The sequence below is a fragment of the Coturnix japonica genome, chromosome 3 (assembly GCF_001577835.2).
Source record: "Coturnix japonica isolate 7356 chromosome 3, Coturnix japonica 2.1, whole genome shotgun sequence".
In the NCBI taxonomy this organism is placed as follows: domain Eukaryota; kingdom Metazoa; phylum Chordata; class Aves; order Galliformes; family Phasianidae; genus Coturnix; species Coturnix japonica.
The window spans coordinates 57,453,114-57,479,923 of record NC_029518.1 but is presented as its reverse complement, the minus strand read 5'-3'; the positions used below and the strand labels follow the sequence as shown (position 1 = coordinate 57,479,923).

Below are 26,810 nucleotides of genomic sequence, written 5' to 3'. Positions count from 1 at the left end.
GCATCTTTTCCCAGTTTCTTAGTCACAGGGATGCACCAATCCTGAGCTTGGAAGAAAGGTCCCGGGATGAGTTGGGTTAACTGGCAGTTACGTCATATCCCCTTGGCCACAATCCAGTCCAGATGCATTAGGCTGTCACAAAATGAGTGACTCCATGAATGTTTCCAGGCAATGGCATGAGAAGCAGGAGTCAGATACAATAAGCAAGTGTCCTAATGCACCGAGCCGCTGCCCCTTCCTACCCACAGTAGGAATCCCACAGGCAATCAAGGGCTACGTATGAGAAGGAGTGTACTGGTTGAACTGGCCCTTTACCTTTTGTTCAAGGAGACTTGCGCAGAGAGGCCTGAGAGAAGGGGAAGAAAGTGGGAGGTGGGGGTCACAGCACTGCAGTTGACACAGGCGTTATCCAAGGAATCAGACCACCACCCTTTCCACATAAGCCCAATGCAGTTTTGCCAAGGGGCATGGAAGGAAGAAGTTCCAGTTTCAGCCTTGTGGATGGACGTCTTTCTGTGCCCAAAGAAGTGGTTTGTGTTCTTGACGCTGAAGGCAGCCACCCAGAGGTGGCGAATGGGTGCACAGCCCCTGACCTCTGACCTGCATTGAAATCAGGAGAAAAAGAATGCAGCCACTGCCGATTTTTACCAGTTGGACTCTGCTTCAAGACTCACTGCAAAGTTTCAGAAAAATGTCACCTCAGAATAAGAAAGGAACAGCCTTGAAAAGGAATAGGGCTGGTTTTAATTCTTCTTTGTTGTCATTTGTTTTAAAATATATACAATCAGACACTGTCAGTGATCGCAGAGAGTTCCAGAAGGAGCTCATCCGCATCATTCACAGTGTCCACATCAGTTATTCCTTCCAGTTCTTCTCCTGCAATTTCCATCATCAACTTCTCAATGTGATCTTCTTCAGAGACTGGTACTTTCCCCGCCTCCGTGCAGCTCAGCTGCTGCACCTTATCTGCTTCTCGTGAGGACTGGGATGTTGAGTCTGAGATCTTCACCTTTGCCACAGAGTCTTCCTGGCTTCCGGCAAGCAGTTCTAGACTTGGGAGAACAAGGAAGAGAACAATCCTTACACTTCTAACTGGAGATACGTTCTCAGCAACCCAGCTCTGAGATCAATACTTAACCCCCCTTGCACCTCACAGTCACATAGGGATGGAGATCCAGTTCACCTGGGTCTGCCTTTAGGGTGCAAGGTACCAGCAAGTACACTTCTCATAGTGTGAATTTATCTGTACAGATAGAGCAGTTTGGGTCTAGAAAACAGGGGCCAGGTTTTGTAGCAGAAACACATTGCCACCCCCATTACTTTGACTGCAAACATGTCAAGAAGTCATCCTCTGCAAAAACCTGTTTACCAACTGAGTTACTTTTCCCCATGGCATACTCAGCAGAGAATTTTTAGTAAGCAATTGAAATTATTTCAGATGACCTCTTCCTTTGCTGGATTATTCCTTCGCTTTTCCCTTCTTCTCGTCAGATCGCTTGCGTTTTTGTCCAGCCAGGCCATGGGTGGAAGTTGGGATGGCAACTGCAGAGAACAGTCCCAGGAAAGAACAATCAGAAAATCTAAGTAGTTAGACAGCACATCAAACCCAGATGCCTGGTTAATATATGGACCTCTTCCTGGTGCCTTCTCAACCACTGCCTGGCTCCCCGGACTTTCTGCAAGGCCGCTCTTCAGAGGAAGGCCACTTGCATCGGCTTCTGGCAGAAAGAAAACAAGATATGATTGATAAGCATCACATTGGAGGAAGGTTTCAGCACAGTCAGCCACAAGCTTTGGACTTTCAAACACTGTTTCTTACATTTGTCTTTCTGCTGCTCCAGCACAGACCTGAAATGCATTTACCACTATCCAGAAAAACCCCAACACTATTCTGACAGCCAAAACAAAAACTAATATACATCACTTGTCACAACTCTTCCCTGCACTCTCCAGTGAATGGTCACTTGATGTCCCGCACCCACTCAGAAGTAAGATTTAAAATTAAGCCTTTCATGCTTCTTGCCATCAGAAGCTCACCTTTGCTCGGCGGTGTGGTCAGTCCGTTCATGACTGATATGTGAGACTGATATGACTCACTACAGTTCTGGATTACCAGGCACAGCTGCAGTCCTTCTCCCTTCCAGCTAACACAGCAGCCTAATGGCTGAGCAACACAGCGAGATCGGGCAGCACCCGTCAGCTACCACCACTATCACTGCCAGCAGGGACAAGGGCTGACACAGCGTGTCCGCACTCCTGCGCAGCGCTCACAGCTGTGGCACTCACTGGTGGCAGCCACGGCCCCAAGCACAGTGCTTGTGATGTCACCGTGCTTGTGATGTCACCAGGCAGTCCATGTCCCGAGCTAAGCACCCAGCTCTCCACCATGACTTCTGCCGGGTTTTCTTTAACGCACGGGCAGCCTGGTCTAGCATGAGCTATGGGAGCTGGTGGCCCTGTCTGCAGCAGGGGGATTGGAGCTTGATGATCCTTGTGGTCCCTTCCAACCCAAGCTGTTCTATGATCCTACAATGCAGTTTTGAGGGAGATCCCAGAAATATGGAATATGAATATGGAATATTCAAACATATTCTGTATCAGCATAAATACTGGTGGCTATTACAGAATGGGAAAAATGCATCAGCAATAAAAATACTTGCTGGAAACTTGCATGATGAGTCAGCAATTAAATTGCTCTTTCTTTACATTTGCTTTCATGTAGTTTTCTTGGAAACACCATTGCCATTGTCAGGCTAAGAGACAGAAAAACCTTCAACCTGAGGCAGTTTGGACTGTCTTGCAAGCATCATTTCCTGTCCCACAGAAAACTCGTTTCTGGCTTCATGTCCATGCCGAGTCAAACTCACTCCAGGCTATTTAGCTCAGCCTTTCTAGCTGGATCCTTTTGAAGTGCAGCTTCTATGATTTTTCTCATTTTTCCTTTAGTCTACTCAGAAACATGAACACATATACACAGATTTCCTTGACTTCAAAAATGGAACCCAATGGTATTGTAATGCACGCCTCTTGTCAACACTTCTGTCATAATGGAGTTGATGCACTTATTCAAACCACCTTTGTTCCCGGCTGTACTTCCACAAAGAAATAGGTCCTAATCACTTCCGGGTCCCACAATATTTAAAAAGCTGGGGTATTACAAAAGTGACTCCAAGTTAAAGACAGCGCAGTCACGTTCTTCTAATCGTATTTCCAACTTCCTCAGGTTGTTGCACAAAAGCACTAATTGGGGAACAAGGTCATGGAAGTCTGGGATGACACTGAAACACTCAAACATCAGAACCTTGTAATTATTAATTTATTTAATGAGCTGGCATAAAAGGAGAATCTCAAATCTATACTTGTGGGGAAGTTTTTGTCACCCTGATAACAGGACAGGCACTCCATGCCATACCACGTCCAAAAGCCCCACAGAGCATGCAGCTCCCGCCAATGCTCTAGGTATGGGTGGGCCTGCCAGACCGCAGAACAATCACCACCACATCAGCAGCAGCACAAACCCCTGCACTTGCTGGACTCACAAATTATGTACTACCCCTGCTGGGGTAGTAAGTTGTCTTTGTAAGGATTTATGAGTGCATACAGTAGTTCTGAGTTGATGGAGTGTTCTAGAATAGCTGAGTTAGGCCTGTAGGTTAAGAGTTAGTGGGTGGGGGGTTTAGGTAGCTGTGTGTACAGGTTCTCTCGCGTGAATCAGGTTTTGCGTAGCGGGAGTACCTGTCTGCACGGGATTTAATATGGTATATAAGGAGTGTGTCGCAGCAATAAATTGAGAGAAGACATGATGGCATCCATGTTTGTGTCTCTTTCCCCTGGACGGTTGAGGTCCCAGGATGAGTCGTGTTAATTGGCAGTTACGTCATATCCCCTTGGCCACAATCCAGTCCAGATGCATTAGGCTGTCACGAAATGAGCGACTCCACGAATGTTCCTGGGCAATGGGATGAGAAGCAGGAGTCAGATCCAATAAGGGATTGCCCTAATGCTCCGAGCCGCTGCCCCTTCCTACCCACAGGCAGTCAAGGGCTACGTATGGGAAGGAGTGTACTGGTTGAACTGGCCCTTCAGAATAAGGTCCAGCAACGCCCCACCCTGCGTTGGTTCCTCTACCACCTGCATCAGGAAGTTATCTTCAATGCACTGCAAGAATTGTCTGGACCGCGCATGCCTGGCCAAAGGCATTTCCATGGTGAAGATGTCAGAATCAGTGAATACTTACTGCTGGTTTTATGTAGGGTTGGTATCCAAATCAATTAATGCTGTTCCTTCCTCATTTTGTTTTTTTGCAGGTATCTTTATCATCTTCATAATAGTTTTCCCTGTAGGCTAAGCTAGAAAAACATAAGCGTGTAAAGGGCACAAATAGCATCTTTGCAAAGCATTGTTTCTACTGGTGAACCAGATGCAGAATTGCTTTTCAGGTTACGAGTAGTACAGCACTAAAAGCAAATTATGTGATTCATCCTTACCCTGAGGTTTGTAATTCTTACTGTGTTCGGCAGGTCAGTTCCACTTCTGGCTTTTTCTAGGCAACACACACTGACTTAGTGCTGTGTCTCTTTTATTCCTGCCTTCTCATTTTTAGGCCAAGTATTTTTTTTTCATACACTGCATTCTAAGAAAGAATGTATTCCTTGTGTAAACGTGTATATTTTGCCAGTGGCAGGTTCTCCTGGCTCCTACCGCCCAGACACTTAAAATAATTTGTCAGAAACTACAGCTTCTTGGAGGCCACTGGTAAAATTTACATAGAATTCTTTTGTCCTGATTATTGTATGGAGACTCCTTTCCTAATTATCACAGTTTTTGACTGATTAATTTCAGAGAAGCACCCATGAAGTGCCAGGTGTGATAGAAGTCATGAAAGATAACTGGAGCAGCGTCAGAGCTTGTGCTGAGCTGTTTAGTGTGAGATGTCATAGGAGTGGATTAATGCAGCCTCTTCAGGGTGGGGGGAGGGAGAGGGTTGCCAAGCAGATGTGTGATGGATGGCTGCTCAGCAGTAAGATTACACATCCATACAGAGCCTTCCTATTATTGTTGCCACCCATGCTGTCAATCTGAGGAAAAATATTTCAGTGTAGTACTTTGATGAAAAGCCTACCTAGGGATCTGCTAAAATTGGTACCCAAGAAGGTATCTAAAAGTTAGAACATATCTTTGTGAAAGTGATTCTGTGTAATACATGGATGTTAAAGCAAGATTTTCTATGTGGACTGAGGATACTTGGAGTCAAATTAAAATTCCTATAAGGCTTATATTTTTTTTTGTCTGTTTGTCTGCCTTCCTTCTTTTGTAACCTTCTCCTGTCTTCTCCCCAATTGTTTTTATATTCAAAATTGGTGAAGCTGACATCTAAGTTTCCATGAAAATCTTGGAGGATGCATTCCTATCCCTACTGCTGTCCACAGTCAGAATCTTGCATTGTCTCCAGACTTTGAAGCTGAACTAAATCCCATATCTCAATACTTAACTCTGTGACTAAATGAGAATTCAAGTGATTTTTAAATGAAATTTCAGAGTCCCTGTGTAATGCTGTAAAGTTTTATGATGTTTTAGTACCAGGCTCTCTCATGTGAGCCACTACCAAGTGACCAGGTAAGCTAATAAAAAACCTTATAACTGATTCTGATACTCGTGAATGTATGAATAAAAAGCTTTTGAATGGTTCTAAATATTTGGATCTTCTTGACTCCTTGAAGATCCTGAAATCATTTTGCTTTGGAGTTAAGTGTGCTGTCTGACATTAGCCGCAGTGTCACTGTGACTCTGTCTGTTAACTCAAATTTTGCCTGCCTTTATTGAGCTACAAAAGCATCTCATGAACCTGTAGCAGGTCAGAAGCAGATTTTGGGGTTCCTCTTGCAGCAGTGATCCTAAGTTAGTTGAGAGCTTTTGATTCATGAAGGCTCCTGCATTCAGTGGCACAAAGATACGGAAGTTGCAGAGTTTATAGAGATATCTATCCTACAGTTTTCTTGTATCTGCAGGCTATAGCAGACTATGTTGTGCATAGTAGAAACAGAGGATTGGGCCATAGAAAATGATCAAAGTTCTTAAGTGGTGTCTTTTTCCTTTTTCTTTTTTTACATTCACTGCTTTAATTTCAGAGTCTCTGATGTCCATTGCTGTCTGTCTTAGCTCTAAAAAGTTCAGCCCTGCAGCCAGCTTTATATGCTGCAAAAGTCTGGGAGCACCTGAAGAGCAGAGGTCTTTGTAAGCCCCCTGCTTCCAGCAGAACTTAAAATCTCCTTATGCACTGCATCCACCAAAGCCAGAATGCATTTGTGTTTTCTTCCTTCTCTCTCCTTTTTTTTTTTTTTTTAAATCTCTGCTTAAAGGTGTTGGCAGGCAACTGTGTTACTAAAGATTTGAATTATGGATCATGAAGTGCTGTGCATCAGGTATGAAGTTTGTTATCAGTAGCAATAAATAGTTTTCCCTATAGCTTCAGTATCTGGGTGATTGCTTTTAAACTATGTTTTCTTTACAAAACCTTTTACTTCTTCTGCATGTGCAGGACAGGATGTGCACTGCTTGTTCCTGACAGGTACATAGTAATTACAGGCAATAGAGGATGAAAAGGGCTCTTTATCGCATAACCTGGCTTCCCTAAAAACTGTGTGCCAGCAGCATTTTATTGGCAAGATTAAATGTCAGGCACCCTGCTTTAGAACTGATTCCTGCTGTGTTTTGATGAATGCTTGTACTTTCCCAGCGTACAATAAGAGGGCTTGGAGTGCACCAGTGCTTTAAAAAATGATACTTTAAACAGTGTGTGGTATCATGAGACTTCTGTCATCTTTGCTGTGTGTCCCATATCAACTGAGAACATTGCTGCTTTACAACAGTAAGAAATTAGCTTGAGCTCTAAAAAAAATAAAGCCTTGTGTTCTCTGCACAGAACAATAATGTTTGCAGTAAAAAGCAGTTCTGAAAACACATGGCCTCATCTGTCTCTTGAACATACTGATATAGTTATTTCCACATAATTAGTGGTAAAGTAAGTTTCCAAAGTGCAGTCTTCTGTGATGTGAACATAAGACACAGGAAAAATCCAATCTACAGGATTGAACTTCTTATTCTTTTTTTTCATGTTTCAAATGCCAATCAGTCAAAAATTGATTCATTTTAAAAAAAAGATTCTTCCCTTCCAGTACTCTTAAGGATTCTGGTACTCAGTGTGCGGTCCCATCCAAAAAATCCCTTGATTTCTTTATCCATCTATTCCTCAAACTTAGAAAAAAAATGATATGCTTGCATCGTTTTTGGTACCCAGATGAGAATAAAAATGGCAAGATGCATTTTAGTTCCACCCTTGACATTGTAAATTTTTATCAGACTGCAGTATAGATGTTTTAACCATAAAGACATACAATTGCATCAGTTTTCCAAGTGCTTTGCTGGAAAATATGTGCATGCTGAACTTGTTTATACTCAGTTTCCAGAGTATATATCTGATATACAGTATCTAGCAAATTAGTAATATGCATGATTTTTCTGATTGTATCATTATTACCTGCATACTATTAACAAATTATTGAGTGCTATTGACAGATGAATTTACATATTAGGCATCTGGCCATGCAAAGTTGCATTTGTTTATCATTTGATTTTACAGAACTATTGCACATCTAATGACACACACTGCATTGCCAAAACCAGTCAGGCATTACACACGTTTTATGAAGAGTGTTAACAGCCTTGCTATGACAGATCTTACAGAAGGTCAGCATCATTCTCAGAAGCCTTAGAACAAGTGAAGGAAGAATAAATTTGGCCATCTTTAAAAGCTATGAACATAAAACAAATGAGAAGTTAACCATATTAATTGGTTCATTCTCTTTTGTGGTGCCTGTGTATCTTCCATCTGTTAACATGCACTGAGTGAATATGTTTGTTTACTGATTTACATTCTTTGGGCTTTGGGGAATAAAAAAGGATTAATTTGATGACTTTAAAAAGAACTACTCAAAATATGTTGTTATCATTGTCAGCTTCAATGATAGCATTCATCATCTATTCTGAATGTCTTTGGATGGTTTTCTAATATGTCAGTCTCTAATGGCTGCAGAAATACTATGTGGCAGACCTGGCAGATAATACATACCTTACAGCAGTTATGGGGAGGCTCATGTAATTCAGTACCACTCTACAGAAACCTCTGCTATCACATGAGCTTAATTTTTTAATATTATTTCTATTTTTACTTTTTTTAACATATAAATGGGACCTGAACGTACACTTGATTTCAATCTCCTCCAAAGCTGCTCTCTCCAGAAGAGACAATTTCCTCTAAATGTATCCAAAAGGATGGAGCAACTCCAATCATTGGACAGTAAGGAAATAAAGAAATATGGGATAGCCTATGAAATTCTGGCTTGTTGTGAAGATGTCAAGTGAGAATCTGTGTCTCTCTAAACATTATGTTTAGAGAATGTCCTGTTCATTATGCAGATTGGATGTGCGCTGTGCATGAATTTGGTTCTGTTTTGGAGGAGGCTGTTGTACAGACTTCAGTTGCTGGGAATTTTGGCCAGCATGTGCAAAGACAGATCAAGGAAATTGCTTGCTCTTGTGAAGAAGCAGGCTTTGTACCTGAATCTTCTGTGTATATTTGTTGGGGTGTGTGACTCCAGGTCCATCTCCCCAGACAAAGAGGAGAAGGGCAGTGCCAGGCAGGGACATCCCAATAACTCACTCAGTGACATAAGTCTCTACATCAGATCCCAGAGCATTCCAGGAGTGAAGTGGTAGTGGTTTTGTGTGTTGATCTGACTGACCACTGGTGTGTATGTGTTTGTCTCTATTATGCATGAGGATATATGCTCAGTTTTGCTGCTGGCTGGCTCTGGCGACAAGGAGTGAGGGTAGCCTTGGACTGGGGTCCCTTGCAGCCTGGGGTGGCATGGAGCAAGTCATAAAGGCCATTGCATACAGCTCTAGCTGCACCTTCTGTTGAGGGAGCAGCCAAACTTGCTACAGTGCAAGTCTAAAGGTTGATTAGGCTGTTAAATTCTCTAAAATGTTCAAATGAATAGATTTTTCCTTTTTTTAAATGTACGGCTGCTTTTGTAGTTTTCTTTACAAGCCATTACCATCCTAGCAAGTCTTTCTTGCTGTCTTAAACATATTCATTATGTTACCCTGCACAGAGAAGTGAGCAGAGTCCGTGCTGTGATGTCTGTCAAGCTCATGGCAGCAGATGGACTATTCTTCCCATGCGTCCTTAACTCAGCACCACACGTGGCATATTTTTAGCAGCTTCAAAAACCAATAAGCAGTGTGGTACTTTTTGGCTCGCATTTATTAAGGTGCAAATATTCCTGAGACCCAGTTGGTGGCACCACTGCCCAGTGACCCCTGCCGTGTTACAAAATGTGTGGCCCTTACTGCTGGCTCAGTTCTCAAGAAAGGGCACATGGGGCAGCTGCAGCCCTGCCTCTGGTGCTTTTAGCTTGGGATTGTTCCTGCTCACAAGTAAAAATATGGCACTTCTGATTAAAACAACACACTGTGTTAGAGCATTGGCAAAGAACAAATTGAAGTTTGTGTTATTTATAGGTGTTGAAAGTGATGCAGGGCATTACAATCCAGGAAGCTGTGTTTCAGTACCTGGCAAAATGATTCAATGGAAAAAGAAAGGAAATACTGCTATCAAGCAACTAGAACATCAGAACAAAGTGAGGTCAAAATAGCACGATTTCTGTGAAGGTAACCTGTTCTAGTAATCTACTTGAGTTGTTTTAATGTAGCAGTAGAATAGCAAATAAAGGGAAATGGGTGGTACAAACGATGAAAATAAGGGAATGTCAACGAGGCATACAACTGTTCTGGTAGACAGCAGAATAGAAACCAGTGAAAAAAACTGCACCAGCAATGGTAAAACTACAGTGCCTTTAATGTAGAACAGCAGCTATCTTGCCTTGAAGTCAGTTGAGATCTGTAAATTCTTAATCATCCACAGAAACTATAATGGTGGTTATATTAAAAAAAAACTCTGGCTATTTTTCCAAAGATGTGCAGCCTTTTTACTGGCTTTTCTATGTACCACTTTCCATCTTCTTGGATGCATCCATCTTTCCATCTTCTGATAAGTGTCTGCTTATCAGAAGGGTGCATAGCAATCCAACACTGATCACAGCGGTGTTTATCACAGAAACAAAATTACATTTTCCCTCCCTTCCTTAGCATGCTTTCCAAGTGGAGCAGGACAGACTCGAGCTCAGTTGCATTTTCTCTAGCTTCATTTCAGAGTTAATGTTTCCATGTTCAAGTCCTCTTTTCCATTGGCACTTTCCTTCTTTTAAAGTATATAATTGAATTTGGTTATTTAAAGTTCTTTTGTAGTTTTAAAATGCCATTTGCCAAACTGTCTTGCTTAACATTAGCAATTGCTTCTCTCAGCGGGGATGCAGTTTTTTTTCTGTTGACAAACCATTCTCAGTCAATAGTATATTTTTCTAGCCTTTCTCTCTGATAAAGGTTGTATTTAAAAAAGAGAAAAAAGAAAAAAAAAAAATAAAAATAGGGAGGCTAGAGAAGATTTTCTGCTGGTTTTCCTCCAAATGAAGGAACTCACATAAGGTCCATGATGTGCATTAAGGCAATGCATTAGAAAGCGTCCTGACAGTTTCTTTGAGAAAAAGACTGTTGGTGTTGTTCTGTGAAAGGGAAGTCAGATTGTTTCTAAGAATGAGGAGAAGCACATCTCCCAAGCAGAGGGGCGGTGGGGAGCAGTGGGAGGTGACTGCAGCCCTGCCTGCTAGGCCACGCTGCTGATGGCTGAGGGGCAACTGCTGCATTGCCAGCCACAGGCTGAGCTGCTCCTTCGGTGTCTGTGGCTTTCTGCTTAATTTTCTTTGAGCTGCATGACATGCAAGATGTACCTACTGGCAAGATAAAGCTGGCAAAAGTCCACAATACTTCCTTTTATTTTGATTCTGGCTTCTCCATTTCTGTCTCCTGTTAGGCTTTGTGCTTGGTGCTTCAGCATCTTGGAACCCTGCTGCTTGTGCAGGGGACCTGCAACCATACCTGTCAGCCATTATTTTAGTCCTGAAGAATCCATAAATTAAGACTGCAGTACTACCATTACAGGGCTAATTTGAGATTCATTTTGGAAAAAATATTAATTTATGTATACGTTTGCCAGAGTACTGGATTGCAAAATATGTTACTAAATAGAATATACTTCCACAGAAGTTACCGTTGTGATTTAACTCAGCTGGTGACTGAGCACTAAACAGGCATTCGCTCCCCCCTCTGCTTCCCAGTGGGATGAGGGAGAGAATAGAAAAAAAAAAAACCCACAAAGTAGAACTCGTGAGTTGAGAAAAAATGATTTACTAAGATAGAGAGTAAAAGATAATAATTATGATAAATATATATGTGTGTAGATAATGAGTGATGCACAAGTAACTCCTTTCTAACCCCCAAATGATACCTTGCTAGCTCGCTGTGCAGCAGATGAACTGCCACCCCCTTTAAAACTCCTTCTGTCACATGGTATGGAGTATCCCCTTGGCCAGTTTAAGTCAGCTGTCCTAATTCAGTTCCCTCCCAGCTCCTGGGGCCCTTTACTGCAGGTGGCCCTGGGTCTGCACAACAACACTTAGCAGCAACTATAAACACTGGTGTGTACCAGCAATGTTTTTCTTCTGGAACAAAAACATCATCATACCAGACACTCAGAAGAGAGCAATTCCATCCCAGCTGAAACTAAGACAGTTAGTAATTTAGAGTGTTACTTGCTGAATGTTATTTTAGCATAGTAAAAATACTATGGCCCCACAGGCTTTGACATAGCTCTGAAACCGCCATTTAACCACCACGGAATTTATATATGCTGTGAGGTCTCACACAGGTCCTCTACATGAAGGATATGAAGTCTTGATGGAAATATATCCTTTCTACAACTCTAATAAATTATGAATTGCAAAGCTAAACTAAAATCCAAGGTCATACTTTGTTCTGTGAATTGAGAGGGAAGATCTTTGAATGCAGCTTTTTCTCCCTCTGTGTGGAGTGCAGTAAAGGATTTATTTTCCATTTATTGCGGGCATGCTGATGGTACTGCTGTTGTTTGAAAATAAGAATTTTTGGACAATCACAGAAAAACATGTCTGAATACTCCAGGATTTCCCCTGCCCTCATCCTTGCTACCAAGTTGGGTGTTTGTCAAATGCTTTGAATTTGGTAAATCTCTGTACATCTTACTTTGAATTACATCCTGTTTCTGAGCCTAGTTTCCCGACTAACTTAAACTGCAGCTGATGCAAATAATGTCAGAGCATTGCTGCTGTATCCTATCTGATCCCTTCAAGATAAAGTAAATACTGCTGAGCTTTGTGGGATGGATAAGTATACTTGATTCACTTTCATCTGCAGCCAAGATTCTTTTCTGCCTTTCTCTTTTACTAGAGCTGGCAGGTGTTGAACTGAAATTTTGGATTTTACCCAGAAATAGTGTGGTACAAATGCGAGGTACAAGTGTATTGTGCTTTGCTTTTTCTTTTGGTCTGCCAGGCTGCTACCACTTTGTGAATTTGCCTTCATTTATTATGGGTGTAACACAATGATGAACGAATACTCCCTGATGAACAGAGACCCTCCTGTTAGTATTTCACTCTAAAGAACATTTTTTAAATGTCACAAGTACACTGCAATATCTCCTCTCCTTCCATCAGAAGCACAATCTTGCTTTATATGAATAGACATCTTTCTATTGCTGCTAGAGTGACATGTAATACTGTCTGTTAAAGCCTTATTTCTGATTTAAAAACAAACAGACACCCAGTTTTCTGGCTGAGGACTGTATCTGATCATGATAATATTTTGCTTATTATTCTTTAATCTGCGGTTTGTAAACTGCTTTCTCTATGTGTCATGGTGAAATACTATCCATGGTGTGTATCTGCAGTTAGCATTTATATTTAGCTTAGTGATTTAAGTGCTGTCCATCTCTTTATTAATGTCTATTTTTGGTCTGTTTGATCATGCTTTTCATTTCTAGTTGATAGAGAAAGAATAATTGGTTAATTAGACAGTGAAAGAAAGAATGCCTTTTTTACCCTAATTACAACTATTAGCAACAATTACTACTTCTACCATAATTCACAGAAGCAAGAAATGATGGAGAAAACTGCATACCATATTTTTAACAATGAAATATATTACTGTTACCTTAATTTGTAGAATTCAAAGCTGCTTTCTCCTGCCACTTCATAGAGCAGCACCGGTGCAACACATGTCAGGCCTTCTTATTCTACTATCAGTGTGTATGAATGAAATAGCACCAGAGACTGAAGACTTTATTCAGTTCTCAGCCTTCAGATTTACCCTTAATCTTTTCAGCGAATACAGTATGTTCAAAGTCTGTCTGGCACAACTGCTTCTATTTGAACCACTATTTCTTTTCCTTGTGGTAACAAGTAGTATGGAGCGTTTTGGCAAAGCTGCTGACTCAATTAAGAAATGCTGTCGGTCTTTTCTTTTGAAGAGACAAATTGGTACTTATAAAACTGGGAGCAAAACCAATATAACATACTGCTGAATGCTAAATTTTCTATCTGAAGATTTATTAAGTGTTCTGAAGTGTTTTACTTTGGTTCTGAGTATTAGAAGGATAATTTTATTTCTGGAGTTACCTGCATTTGAACTGCAAATCACCGCATGTTTTAATTCCAACCAGGTAGTTGTGCCACTTTGATTGATTGTCTTTTAAAGGAAAAAGAGCAGTTTTTAATCCAAACTGAATGTTGTAGCCAGTTCGCTCTTGATTAAAAGTGCCTAGCAGTGACATATTGTCAAAAAGAGTTTTTTTCACAATCTTTTTAGCCAGGGAGATGTCACTAAGTAATACCAGTCCAATGCTGTGCCTGCTTTTCTCTGCAGGAAATGGCCTGTGAGGATTACATGTGCTTCTAAAACAGCTCGAAGGCGTGTTCTCTTCCTGAGTGTATTCCCTTCCTGAGTGCATATGCTTTGCAGAGAAACGTTCCTGCCAGCCTATTGCTTGCAGGTGACAGTGCAGCCCTGTGCCAATGCAGTGACTGGTGTGAGAGCCCAGTGCAGTGCTAAGGGCAGATGTTGCTGCCATGCAATTCAGGCAGCATTACTTCTGGTGTGAGTCCTCGTCTTCTTTTGTCTCTTACATTAATCTGAATGAATGTGCTCTTTCCTGACTGGCTGTAATTAGACAATGGCTTGGGCCTAGAGAACAGTGTTGGAACAGAGGAATGTGAGGTTTCTAAGTTAGTTTCTTAAGTAGGTTAGGGTCATGCCAACATTACATCCTACTGCACATGGCTATCACAAGGAGGCCCAAGTGCTAATCTCACTGAGCTTGAGGCCCAGGCATTCACATCACAGCCAGCTGTTTAACAAAAATGGGGCTGTAATGGATATATGAGGGTTACTGCAGCAAACGGATAGAACAGATTTCACGTCTGCCTTATCTTCTCTGGACATCAAATGGAGACATATGCCTTGTATGTTGAAACAGAATGTGCATTCTTCTTTTATAGAGAAAACTTAGTGCTGGTGTTTGTTCCTTGACCACAGCTTTCCAAATTTTGAGGCAGCAACAGCAAGTGTTTGATGGGATACTTCTCTGTGATGTGACAATAAGTGGTAGGTTTTTAATAAATAAATGAAATGCTGGCTTGGTCGTAAACACATTTGCCTGGTGTTATAGGCCTGATATGCTAAACAAGAGTTAAGTAAATAAAGTGAAGTGAATGAATAGCAGTTCTTTCGATTATTCAAGAAGTCAGATATATCATGTCTTCCCATTGCTCTAGTTCATTTTATTTCAGACATATGGATTTAGCAATAATGTGGTAATAGTATTTTTAGATGATTAACATTGCCTTGGTGTAAAATATAAGAGCCACAGCCTCCAAGAGCACCGTCTTCCAAAGTCACAGTATCACATGGCCCATTGGCAGAAGCAAACGAAGTTAAATAATTTAATTAGCTACAATTAGTATTTAAAGCTGTCTACCCAGAAACCAATAAAGAGGTTCACAATTCATCCTGTATTATTTCACATAAGGCTTTAACAATATTAGGTGAAGTCTGTCCAGTTCAGGGAGTTAGTAATTTAATCTGCACTACTCTGAATTTGTACTTCAAATCAGCCTCTGTGTGTAATGAGCAGAGCTGGTTGCTATTAGGCAGCTGTTCAAGGTCTGCTCGCCAGTGAGTGGGTGTCAGTAGCTGCAGGACAGCTGAGCAAATGACAAGAGCCACCACAGAGCAGCAGGACTGGTTTCCATCTCCCCAGCTCACCATGAAGGATATCAGGCAGAAGGTGTCGGGAAGGTCACTGTCCTCAATCTGCTCTGGCTTTACCTGCCTTAAATGCAATTCTGAGAACCATACTTCTAAATTTGGCTTCTTTCAGAACTGTTTAATTCACTCAGGAAAGCATCCCTTCCCCCACCGCCTCCCTCACATCTTCAAAGGATACGCCATTTGGGCACACAGCAACAGCCATTTAGGACTGGAATAAAGAAGGACTTGAGGCGGCTGTGCCAGTCCCGCCTCCCTTTGAAATGCAAGGAAAGGCTGCAGGAGCATGGCTGCCTGTCTATGCTGATCCACGAATTAACATACATGCCAGCTGCATGAGTCCAGGCAAAGCAGAGTCTGGCTTAATGGCACACAAAGCAAATGTCTGCTAAATAAGTTTTCTTTTTTCCTAACAAGTGATGTGATGTGACAGTGCCATATTGCAATGAACTGATTTCCATTTCTGCCCTTTGCTGTCTATCCCCACTGGGTGATGAGGTATTGCCTGCAGCCTCCTCCAAAGGGTGACAAGGAGTGCCACCTGCACATGCTTCTAAAGACGTTCCAGTCTCACTCTGCCAAATTGCCTCACAGGTGCCCGTTGTCTCTGTTTTCAGCTAGGCCCAATACCTGACCCAAACAGCTCCTTGATTTCCAGGTTTCAATGCGTAAACAACCAGAACAAGCAAAGATTAAACAATACTTTAATGCCACTGGAGTTTGTGACCTACAGAAAATACCTAGAGCAGAGTTTTCACTCAAGATATTAATAAACTTTTAAAAATCATTAGTGAGAAATTCTGCATTATTTTATCGCAGAAAAGACTTATGATAAAAAGCTTAAAGAATTAATTTCTGAGGGGTTTAACACCAAAACATTAACCAGCTTAGTCTGGATCAAAACATATGCTTTTAACGAATGTGCCTGGGCTGAGCTTTCACTCATCCAGAGAAGCTGTGCAGCTATGATGCTCATGGTGAGTTTTGACATTAGTCAGTTTGATGTGAGCTGTGTATCTGTATTCCCGCAGTGTCCCTTCACATCCCCTGGGCATACAGGAGCAGATCTCAAAAATCTCAGTGACAGTTAACTGCATGCATAGCCCTTCAAAATGCAGGGAAATGAAGCACGCTACCTCCATTTCATACTTTCTGACATGAAAGAGAGGTTTCTCACTCTGGACCAGTTCTGGCTTTTGATCACCTCCCAGTGCTGAGGGCTGGACATAGGACATGTGTTGTGCAGCACAGATGAAGCCTTGGCATATGGGTCACACCAGTGAGAGTTACAAGGAGGAGTGAAGAGTGAAGATGTGTTGACACTGACACCTCAGCAAGAACTGCCATTTTGGGCAGTTTCCCTCTCTCCCCTGGTTGTCTGGCAGCAGTGTATGCTACAAAGCCTTCCTCTGATTTCCCTTGTTTGGAGGAAAGGGGTTCTGTCCCTGTAACAGTGCCAGCACCTCCTTGTAATCCTATAGCCCTGCCTGAAAACACCTTTTCAGTTGTTCGATGTATTATTTTTATATGGTTCTGTAAGCATCTTTAATAGCTGACATGCAAAATATGCCATTTGTCTTTGCAATAATGCTTTCCTTTTTAATCATGTTCTTCCTTTGCTATTTTTCTGCCAACCGTTGGCAATGTTTCATGTAAAAGTGAGAGAACAGCCTCCAAAAATAGGGTGTAATCCTCAGCTATCATTTGATCAGTTTTAATGTAATTTCACTGCAATGAAAACATATTGGAAATCTGAACTCCAGAATGCACAATTTAAGGAAAGTCGCTATAAACATTACAGAATGTGTTACCAACTTTCCCAAATATCTATAGATGTATGGGCCCAGATGCTCTTTACAGAGTGGTCTGAAGCTGTGCAATTCCTTTTAAAGTGCAAGGCATAACATCTCAGTTTTTCAAATGTGAACTCTAAATTTTGAGTGTATTCTTTTTGGGATGCTTGAAATGTGTTGGGTTTGCCTTTCTGATGTGTTGATTGCCTTCCATTTTCGTTTAACATCCATGCTCTTCATTTCCTCAAGACTGTTTATCAGTGCATTTCGAGGTCTTCATCAAGAAAGTCAGCATTTGTCTGCTGTGCTTTGGGTTCCAGCGTAACTTGGAGATGTCAAATTATCAAGACTTATTGGCCCTTTTCCCTATTCCCTTTCCCTATTCCTTTTTCCTTCTATTTTTGTCTTTTTTCTTGTTCCTTTTTTCTTCTTTTCTTTTGTGTTCTTCTCTCTGTTATCAGTGCTGTCTAGGAAAGGATAAAAAGATCCTTAATTCTCCCACAGAATGGAGTTTTTCTACCTTGTCTAGGTCTTCTGATTTTCAACAGCGCAGTATAGTGGGTTTGCCTTTGTCATTAGTTCTCTGTTTTATTTGTCCTCCATCCAGCTCCAGCCTGTCTGTTACTCTGGCAGAATTCAAACAGAATGTCTCACTTCTTACAGGAATTATTTTTGGAACTTGTAAAATATTCTGTCTTATAGCACAGCCTTCCCGTGCAGCTGCAGTGAGCTGCCTGGTTTGGGAGGATAACTTGTAGGAGGAAAGAGAGACTACAACATCCCCAACAAAGCTGATACAATGCGTTCTTTATATCTGGCCTTTATTCATGCATGGCTGCAGCGTAAGAAAAAAACAGCTCCATGTCCGCGCTGTTCTTGGGACTGGTCCAAGACCTGCCTGGAGGTGAGAGGGGGGTGCTGAGGGAGAAGGAGCCTTCACCCGCAACCTGTATTCTTCACCATTTTGAGAGCACTTGAAAGCTTTTGCCTAAAAGATTCAGAAGTTAATGTTTGGAGCTGATTATGCTTATTAGTTAAGCTCGATAGCAGCCCCTGAGTAAGATGAATGGTGGCAGGGCACATGCTACTTAAATCTTTCTTTGTTTTCTTTGTTTTCTTTTTGTATAGCTTCAACCAGAGAAGCAAAGATTAGTTTGGATCCCCAGAATTCTATTTGTTAATGTGAACTCACCAGTGGTCAGTATGTCAGCCTGGGAAAGCATCCCTCCTTGTGCTTGTCTGAAAGCCCTATGGCACTGGGAAATTCTGGAGTTGCTGCCGCCGCCTGTGATCTACATAACAGTGCAGTGTGCGTGTGGTGGTCACCCCTCAGACCTCCAAATGCTGCCTTGTCTTTGTCAGCTGGCTGCAGCAGCAGGTCGCGTTCAGGGAGCACTAATGCTGCTTTCCTCTCTTAGTGCACAGGGTTTCTTTGTTAAGCAACCAGTGGCTTTTGTTCCACAAAGACATATTAATCATTTTTTCTGTGCAAAAAAGAAGTATGTACAACAATAGTTTCAAGGAAAATGGAATGAAAATATTCATCTATTTGAGTAGAATCTTTTGTTTCCCTTGTGATTTTTGGTTATGTCTAAATATTTGTATCTATACATATGTACTGCTCTTGCAGAATACCATGTTTTTGAGTAAGATCATTGTTTCTGAGATAGCAGTTAGGAGGTGGGGCTGCTGGAGATTGGAAATCAGCTTTCTGAAACAAAGGCCAGAAGTGATGCACGCTGTTGCTGAGATGGCAGTGATTGAAAACTAGCATGAAAAGGGGTAGATGGCAGAAAAGTGACTGCAGACACCATCGATTCCCCCCAAAATATCTGTTATTGCACAAGCTGTTGCATGGCGTGGATCCAGTCAATATTTCTCCCAGGAGTGGGGTACCCACAAATCTTTTGACTGCAGCAGTTCCCAGTTCTGGTAGGCTGATAGATGGGTCTTAGAGCCCTGGTCTGCAAAGCTGTGATAGCTCAGGAGTGCAAACCAAAGTGGGGGCATGTGTGGAACCAACTTTCAGTAGCACTTCAATTTTCATTAATTTGTAGAATGGCCTGGAAGTAAATCTACTGTGAGATGAAGTTACTTCCATAAATTATGCTTATCTTGATACCAGTCTGGAAGTTCTCATACCTGGAAGAGGTGCTTGTCCTGTAATTTGAAATGTCATAGCACTGGAGGAATGTGGGATCATATAGTTAAAGATTATGGTACCAGTTCCAACTCCCTTGCCTAGAAATTCTCCATGCGTATTCACTTAACTCCAGGCTTGCACTTACATACTCTTCAGACTGGGGTTCAAGCACATGCTGGAATAATTTCCTGAACTATTAGTCTCCATATGCACAAAGGAGCAGAATCAAAATACTCACCAGTTGTAGTTGATTCTCGATAAATACTTTTCATGTAAGTTCATTAATATTATTTCAAAGGTTAATTAATTGATTGTTTGAATGTGCTTTCTCACTTGTGATGGTATTCATAGTCTATAAGCCATCTCCATACTTGTAAAAATTTATTTTTAAAGAAAGAAGTTACCTCCAGTCTACCAACCTAATCGGTTTGTGAACTATCAACCAGCAGCTATTAATGCATCTCAGATTGTTCCATTAGACATCAGTGAAGAACATGTGCCTCTTAAAATTCAAAGTACAAGCAGAATTTATATTTATCTGCCACGAGAATGGAGTTGGCTTAGCTTCTAAAGGAAAGCCATCTTTATCAGTTATCAGTTTTCATAATTCAAAGCAGAGCATAAATAGATAGATAGAGGAATCAGCCTCCAATCCAGGCTGGCTGGGGGCTCCTGTCATTCATTTGAAGTTGTTGTTCTTCATATGTATTGATTGGAATCACTAATGCACAGCAATTAGTTTTAATAAGGGGAGCTGCTGATAGCTTAAACATACCAAGTGACCTTCTGTTTTTTGCTTGTTTGTTTAAGGGGAAAAGCTTGCACAACTTGTTGGTATGTTTTGATTGAAGTTCTGTTTTTGTTTTCATGAACTGCTTTCCTAAATGAGCTTAGTTCTTATGGATATGCTCTTGAATTAAGAGCTTATGTGCACTTGAAATTCGCTCCTGGCCATGCTGCCCTATATCCACAGCCCTTCCATGGCTCTTCCTGGCTCAGCCTGCCTACTCACTGTGCTCTTCTGTGCTGACTTGGGATGAGTGATGTCACCTCCTTGCTTCAGTGCTGCCTTCTGCTCCTTGCAAGTCCTTTTTCTTGGGGAGATTTCAGCATTCAGATGTTAACATGGTTTCTTGCTGAAGCTGCAAAATGTTGACAGCAAAAATCTATCTCTCATAGCTTCCATGGACTCCATGCAGTTCACTATAGCTGGTTAAAGGCTGGCTGCCAGCCATGTAGGAGCAGAGGGTCTTGGGGCCATGCAGAGGCAACCCAGTAACCCAGTCAGGGATGCAAGCATCCCCAAGACATCAGCTCCACAGGGCTGGGGGGGATGGCAGTCAGTGTGAGTTTGCAGAAGACCCTGTACTGAGATCACCATAGACGGAGAGGTTACTGCCAGGAAATGGAAAGTAAAAAAATTAGAGGAAAAGGTCATAAAGGGATGGTTAGTGTACAATCAAGTGGCTGGTCAGTGTGCTTGTCCAGCTAGGCTGTAAGTGCCATTTGTTTTTGCATCAATACCGTCTTCTCAATTTGAGTTGATGCATGACTGGCCATGTATGCATGTGTATACAACATATTGTGTTTTCATGAGCCTCAGGACCTAACTGGCAGTATGTGCTCTGCCTGGCTGTTGGCTGGATGTTGGGACGTGGATCTGTGCAGCCTTTGCTGTGCCAGAGGCCAGTCCTGGCAGAGCTGCATAGCTTGGCACAGCCCACTGATATCTTCAGAAGGACTGGGGATAGTGGCAAACCTAGTTGCACTAATTTCAGATGGGATCCAGCAGAAATATTTGAATGTCTGCATTTCACAAGTTCCTTCTGCTTCAGAGAAAGCCATGTTTCATTGCATAGAAATAGGAGGCAGTGAGTGCTTCTCACTTACCAGAGACAAAGCAAAGTTCTCTGTTTACTCCTCAGCCTGGGACCTGCCATTACTTACCTTGGCCTGGTACCTAGGAAGGAATCTTCTTAAAGGTGCCTATTGTATCTGATGTATTTTGTGGAGTCATCTGAGAAGCCCTTCCCATTGTACTGTCTGTTACATCTGGATGTTCAGTTCTTACAGGCTGCACAAATTGCTTTCATCAGCTGTTAAAGCTGTGCAGCTTAACCTTGTGCTTCATCACTAGGAAAAAAGTAATTATATTGGACACCTCCAGATGTTCTCACTTAAGGAAAATGACACGTCTGTATTTTCTTTACAATTCATGAGTGAGACTGCTGGGCCTTTCCAGATCCTGAAGAAGCTTCCAAGCAAACATCTCCCTCCATTTTACATTCTGCTTTGATTTCTGCATGGACAGAAAATTTCATTAGTCTTACTAGTGTAAGGTATAGTCACCAGACCTTAATGCATTCTTTCAGGATCCACAGCTCCTATGATAGGCATAAGTGCATGTTGGCAGAAGGTCCTGCCACAGCTGTCATTATTGTTACTGGTGCCAACAGGGAGGAACTAGATTATGAAGTCCTGGATCTTTCCAACTCATCAACCAATATGCAGGCATGAAAACATCAAATACTATCACAGAGTAGTCTTCATCACAGCCGTGGCCCCAAACTGCATAGCTTTCATCTTACAGCAAGTACAGTAGTCTTAATAAAACTGCAGCATGTGTAAAACACCTTAGACTGCCTATTGCTTTCTGCCATCCATCTCTGAATTTCTTTCCTTGATTGTCATGAAGGTCATATACAATACCACAAGCAGTTATTTTAGCATTAGAGGTAGATATTTGTCATCAGCTTTGGCACAGATTTCTCCATATGTCTTTCAAAGTGTTGAAAGTACATTCCCCAACCATTCTTTGACTGATGGAGCTATAACTCACCATCTTCCATCCAGGTGTCTTAAGAAATACAAAGAAAGTATAGACATGAAAGCATAAAGGCCAATACCGTAAATAGAAATTTTCCACAGAAGGTACCATACACTATCACATTAGTGAATCTTCCACATTGACCACTAGAGCCTTGCAGTTTGTCAAAGAAATAATCCTCTTTGTGCTGATCAGCAGTGTGTGTGCGTGTATGTGAGAGGGAAGTAAAGAGTAGGTATGTTGGTCTACCTGAGCAACCCCACTGATAACTCTCCCTCTCTTTATCCTCCATTTCTGATTTGCAAGGACAGGAAATATGGGATATGAACATACATGTCTCTATGCTAGAAAAATCATGCAGTGCATTAATTGAGTGCTGCACCAGTCTGATCTTAATGCGTCTTTCAAAAGATTGCAAAGCTGTGAGGCTGGATAGGAAAAATGCAAGAGGAACAGTACGACAGAACCAGTAATGGGCAGACACTGCTCACATAGACACAGTTTGCTGTAAATTGCTTATTGTGGAGTAGATCTGCAATATGTTTCAGCTCTAGGGGTTTTTAAGTATTTGTGTCATGGTTCAGTAAGTTAAGATTTTTTTTTAATTACTGACTTATTTTGTTCCTGATCATAACTAGTATATATATTATATATATATATAACATATATATATATATATATATACACACACAAAAATAATCCTAAATAAGCCTGTCCTCATAGGGGAGGTGCTCCAGCCCCCTGATCATCTTCATGGCCCTCCTCTGGACCCTTTCCAAAAGCTCCACATCTTTCTTGTACTGGGGGCTCCAGACCTAGACACAGTACTCCAGATGGAGCCTCACAAGGGCAGAGTAGAGAGGGAACAATCACCTCCCTATCCCTGCTGACCACCCCTCTCCTGATGGAGCCCAGGATCCCATTTGCTTTCTGGGCTGCCAGAGCGCACTGCTGGCTCATGTTGAGTCTTTCATCCATCAGGACCCCCAGGTCCTTCTCTGCCGAGCTGCTCTCAAGGACCACTCCTCCCAGCCTATACTGGTGCCTGGGGTTCTTCTGGCCCAAGTGCAAAACCTTGCACTTTGCTGCGTTGAACCTCATTAGGTTCACCCGAGCCCAGCTTTCCATATTTCTATTGTTTTTCATGTAACTCCAAGGCTTTCTTAAAATTTGTACCCAGAGAAAGCCTGGATTGTGAGAAAGTGAGAATTCTGACTCTGAGTTATGTCAGTCTGATAGGCTCACAGTAGAATACTCCAAACTCTGAAAAGTCTTGGTTCTAAGACATTATAGGCTAAAATGGGCAACACATAACTCATATGAGAATATCAATCTCAAAGAGCCCTAAAGAGCTGCGTTATTTGACTATCAGGGAACTATTGTTAATTAATATATTGGGGAAAATGTGCAGTCTCTTGTTGGGTGCAGTAATTGGGCTTGAAACTGATGCTTTACCAGCAGTTTGTGTTTTTCAGACATATCCCCTGATCATTCCAGATAACCACAGTAGCACAGAACATCCACAGTAGCACAAAGCCAGAATTTGTATGAAAGTTTTTTTTTTGTTTGTTTGTTTGTTTTTAAAAGAACAGACACAACTGTCTGGGAGAAGATGTGCTTATAGTAAACCTGTGAAGAAAGTTGGTCTTGTCATTCAAAGTACTGTATATGTTTCTATCTCTCCAGCTCCAAGCCACAGTAGATGAACCCAAACATCAAATTGGTGAGCTTTACTGTTAAGATAGAGATTTGTTTATTTCTGTTTTGCCTGTCATTGCAAATAATCCTCATTTAATCAAATCACGCATCAGAATCTTGAGATTCAAGGAGACAATTATATGCAAAGCTGAATTACTGTTTTTCTGAAAATCCTTTTTTACATGATTGGGATACATCTTGCCAGCTGCTTTCTATAGATAGGATTATGTGTGTCTTTCTATGACTATGTAGAGAAAAGTGCTAAGCCAGCAAGCTTAAACTAAGAAAGCTTTAAATTACTACATTTATATGTATAAAGATAAGATGCATCCCACCCACCTTAAGAAATCCAAATTAACTAGCCATTCTTTTGCCAAGTTACTACATTCAAGAGCACTGTTTTGCTTCTCAACTTGAAGAAGTTACTTTGCATTAGCTAGAATTGAAATAAAGTGATAGACTTTTCATTGATGTAAAGGAAAGTGAAAAAACAGTATGGACCATTTTAGGTTACTTTCTTGGGAAATGAGAGTCTGTTCATGTTGAGAAAGAGGAAAAAAATTCTTGCAGTTTTTAGTCTATAACGTGATAAAAGTTCATTGCTGTAACATACACAATGCCTTTCTTTAGTCAAGTAAATATACATGTAAACTAAATGAGTGTATTAGCATATTTCATACATTAATGAAATTCTAGCTGAAGAGGTGGTTGCACGTTTCAACTTTGAAACTGTAGAGAGTATTTGGATGGGAGTTCATAATCAGTTACTGCACATTGTTTACAATCAAATAATATGAATTGCAAAATATGTCTATGGCTGTTTATATACATGGTATATTCTGTTTTATTGATTCTCCTTAAAATACTCCCTGTGTTTGCGCTACTCAGGTGCCTAATACTTGTGTATCCTTGTACTGTATACTGTATACTGTATATACTTGTATCCTTGTGTAGGTATGCCAAAGGGCAATGCTCTCAATGCTGAGCTTCTCCAGAAAATGTAAATCCCTCTGTCAACTGTGAATTAGAGTAGTCTCATAATGTATACTACAAACATTTGTGGTTTACCTTAAGGATAAGGTTAAGGCAAACTACAAACATCTGTAGCATGTGAAGAATGTTTGGGGAGAATCCTGACTTGGGGTTTTCAAAGACAGTAAATTAATTATAACTGGCAGTCAATTAACTCATAATTAAAAAAAAAGAAAGTGCCCAAAGAGTAGGCATGCATCTCTACAGCAAAAAGGCTCAGATAACAGTATGTGTACAAAGAAAATACCCCAAAGAGGTAATATTAATAAAAAAAAAGAACCGGAAAAACTTCTTCAGGTTCATAGGTCATGTTTGGTAATCAGCAAGTGATGAGGCATTAAGACATCAGAATTTCCTTTGGCTCATGAAAAGGGATAAGAAAGAAACCTTTAGGGGGAATCAAGAGGACTGTCTGAAAAACTTCTTTTGTTATAGGAAATTAAAAAAAAAATTAAAAAATCAAAAACCAGACATTATGGTGTTTTGGAAGAAGCATTCAAACCTGTGCTGACTCCCCTAATACTCTTAGTATGTAGAGGAAGGGAGAGGGGTCCAGCCTCTATACTACCAGTCTTAGATTCACGCTTGTGCCACATCTGGATTTCATGCAGCGCTAGGGACAAACTCAAAACAGTTCTGTCAGCAGGATATGTGTACGTGTAGACCTGTGTAAGCAGTTTGTAAGGCTTACATTTTGTCAGGTAAATTGGCAGAATTAACTATGATACATTTGTGCAAAAAATGGTTTTGGATGGCACTGGTTACAGATTTCAGATGAGCTTCAAATGACATATTTGCATGGCATGGGAAAGGGGGACAGATGTTGGGTGAAAACAAGCCTCAATGACAGGAAAGCAATTTGAAAAGGATTCATTTGCATCCAAAAGACTTTCTGAGTGGTTTTGTTTTGGTCAAGTCAGACAGTGTTCCCTTTCCATGACAGTATACATTTATATCAACTAGTTGAATGGGAGGAAGGGAGAAGTCAGGAAGCCTGACAGGCTAGGTATGATAGGCTGACCACTCACTCCAAAAGTAGAATTTAACTGATAAATGGGGACTAAGGAAGGGGGTTGGCTCTCAAAGGTTGCACATAAGAAAGCTGGAGTACATGCTGAGTGAGATTAATCCAAGAGGGAGACAAGACCAGAGGAATAACCTACACAGCCAATGGCATTAAATCTGGATTTCAGGTTGATCTCCGTTATGAGTTTTGTTGTTTCTCATTTTTTTTCTGCATCTGTTTCCCATCTTGTAATCAAATGTAATTGGACTTTATTTGATCTCCTCTGTCTCAAATGCCATCATCTCATAATATCTCAGGGCAGGAGGCTCTCAGGAAACAGTGAACCTATTTACAGGGATATGCTAGGTACCACACCCAGCCCAGCATGTGATGGAGTTTAAAGATTTTCCTCTTGCTTAAATATACCACCAAGCTTTCAATAAGCCTTACAAATGCAAGATCAAACCTCATCTTCCTATGGCAAACCCATCGCTGCGGGGGTGCAGGGGTTGGGAACTGGAAGCAGTGGGCAGATCTGCGTTGGGATGCATGGGGGTCACAGACACAGAGGGGGATACAGTGGTCCCCATGGAGTGAGCCAGTTTTGCAGCCTTGAGTTGAAATATATCAAAGCCCTGCAGACTTTACCTCTGAGAGAGATGTGTATTTTCTTAGCTGTGAGATACAGAAGATTAGGCATATCTAGAAATAAAAAAACTTTTCCCATCTTTCTAATAACTTTTTATAGGAAGGTTACTGTAGAGAATAGTTTCTTCGTAAGTATTTTTTTTATTCAGACTAACACTGCAGTCGTTTCCCATGTTTTTAATTCATTTGAGGGGCCTTCTCTAACCATTTAAGTAGTACCAGTTTAAAAATAAAATGGTTGAATTATTTTCATTTAGATTACAAAATTTCATTCACAACAAAATTATATAGTTAATTTTTGTTGTTGTTGCTTGATGTGAATTCAGCTATGCCACAACAAAACTGATT

At 41.2% G+C, this 26,810-nt stretch overlaps 1 protein-coding gene and 1 long non-coding RNA gene across 2 annotated transcripts in view; one reads left to right on the top strand and one right to left on the bottom strand.

The window, feature by feature from the left end:
• The window catches only part of SLC35F1 (solute carrier family 35 member F1), a 215,288-nt gene that overhangs the window by 56,871 nt on the left and 131,607 nt on the right, over positions 1–26,810 (top strand). The window lies entirely within an intron of this gene.
• Positions 1,450–2,584, bottom strand: LOC107311889. Its single transcript, XR_001554283.2, has 3 exons — positions 2,038–2,584; positions 1,632–1,718; positions 1,450–1,542 (listed from the first exon to the last, which is right to left on the bottom strand). It is a non-coding gene; the product is annotated as an uncharacterized LOC107311889 (long non-coding RNA).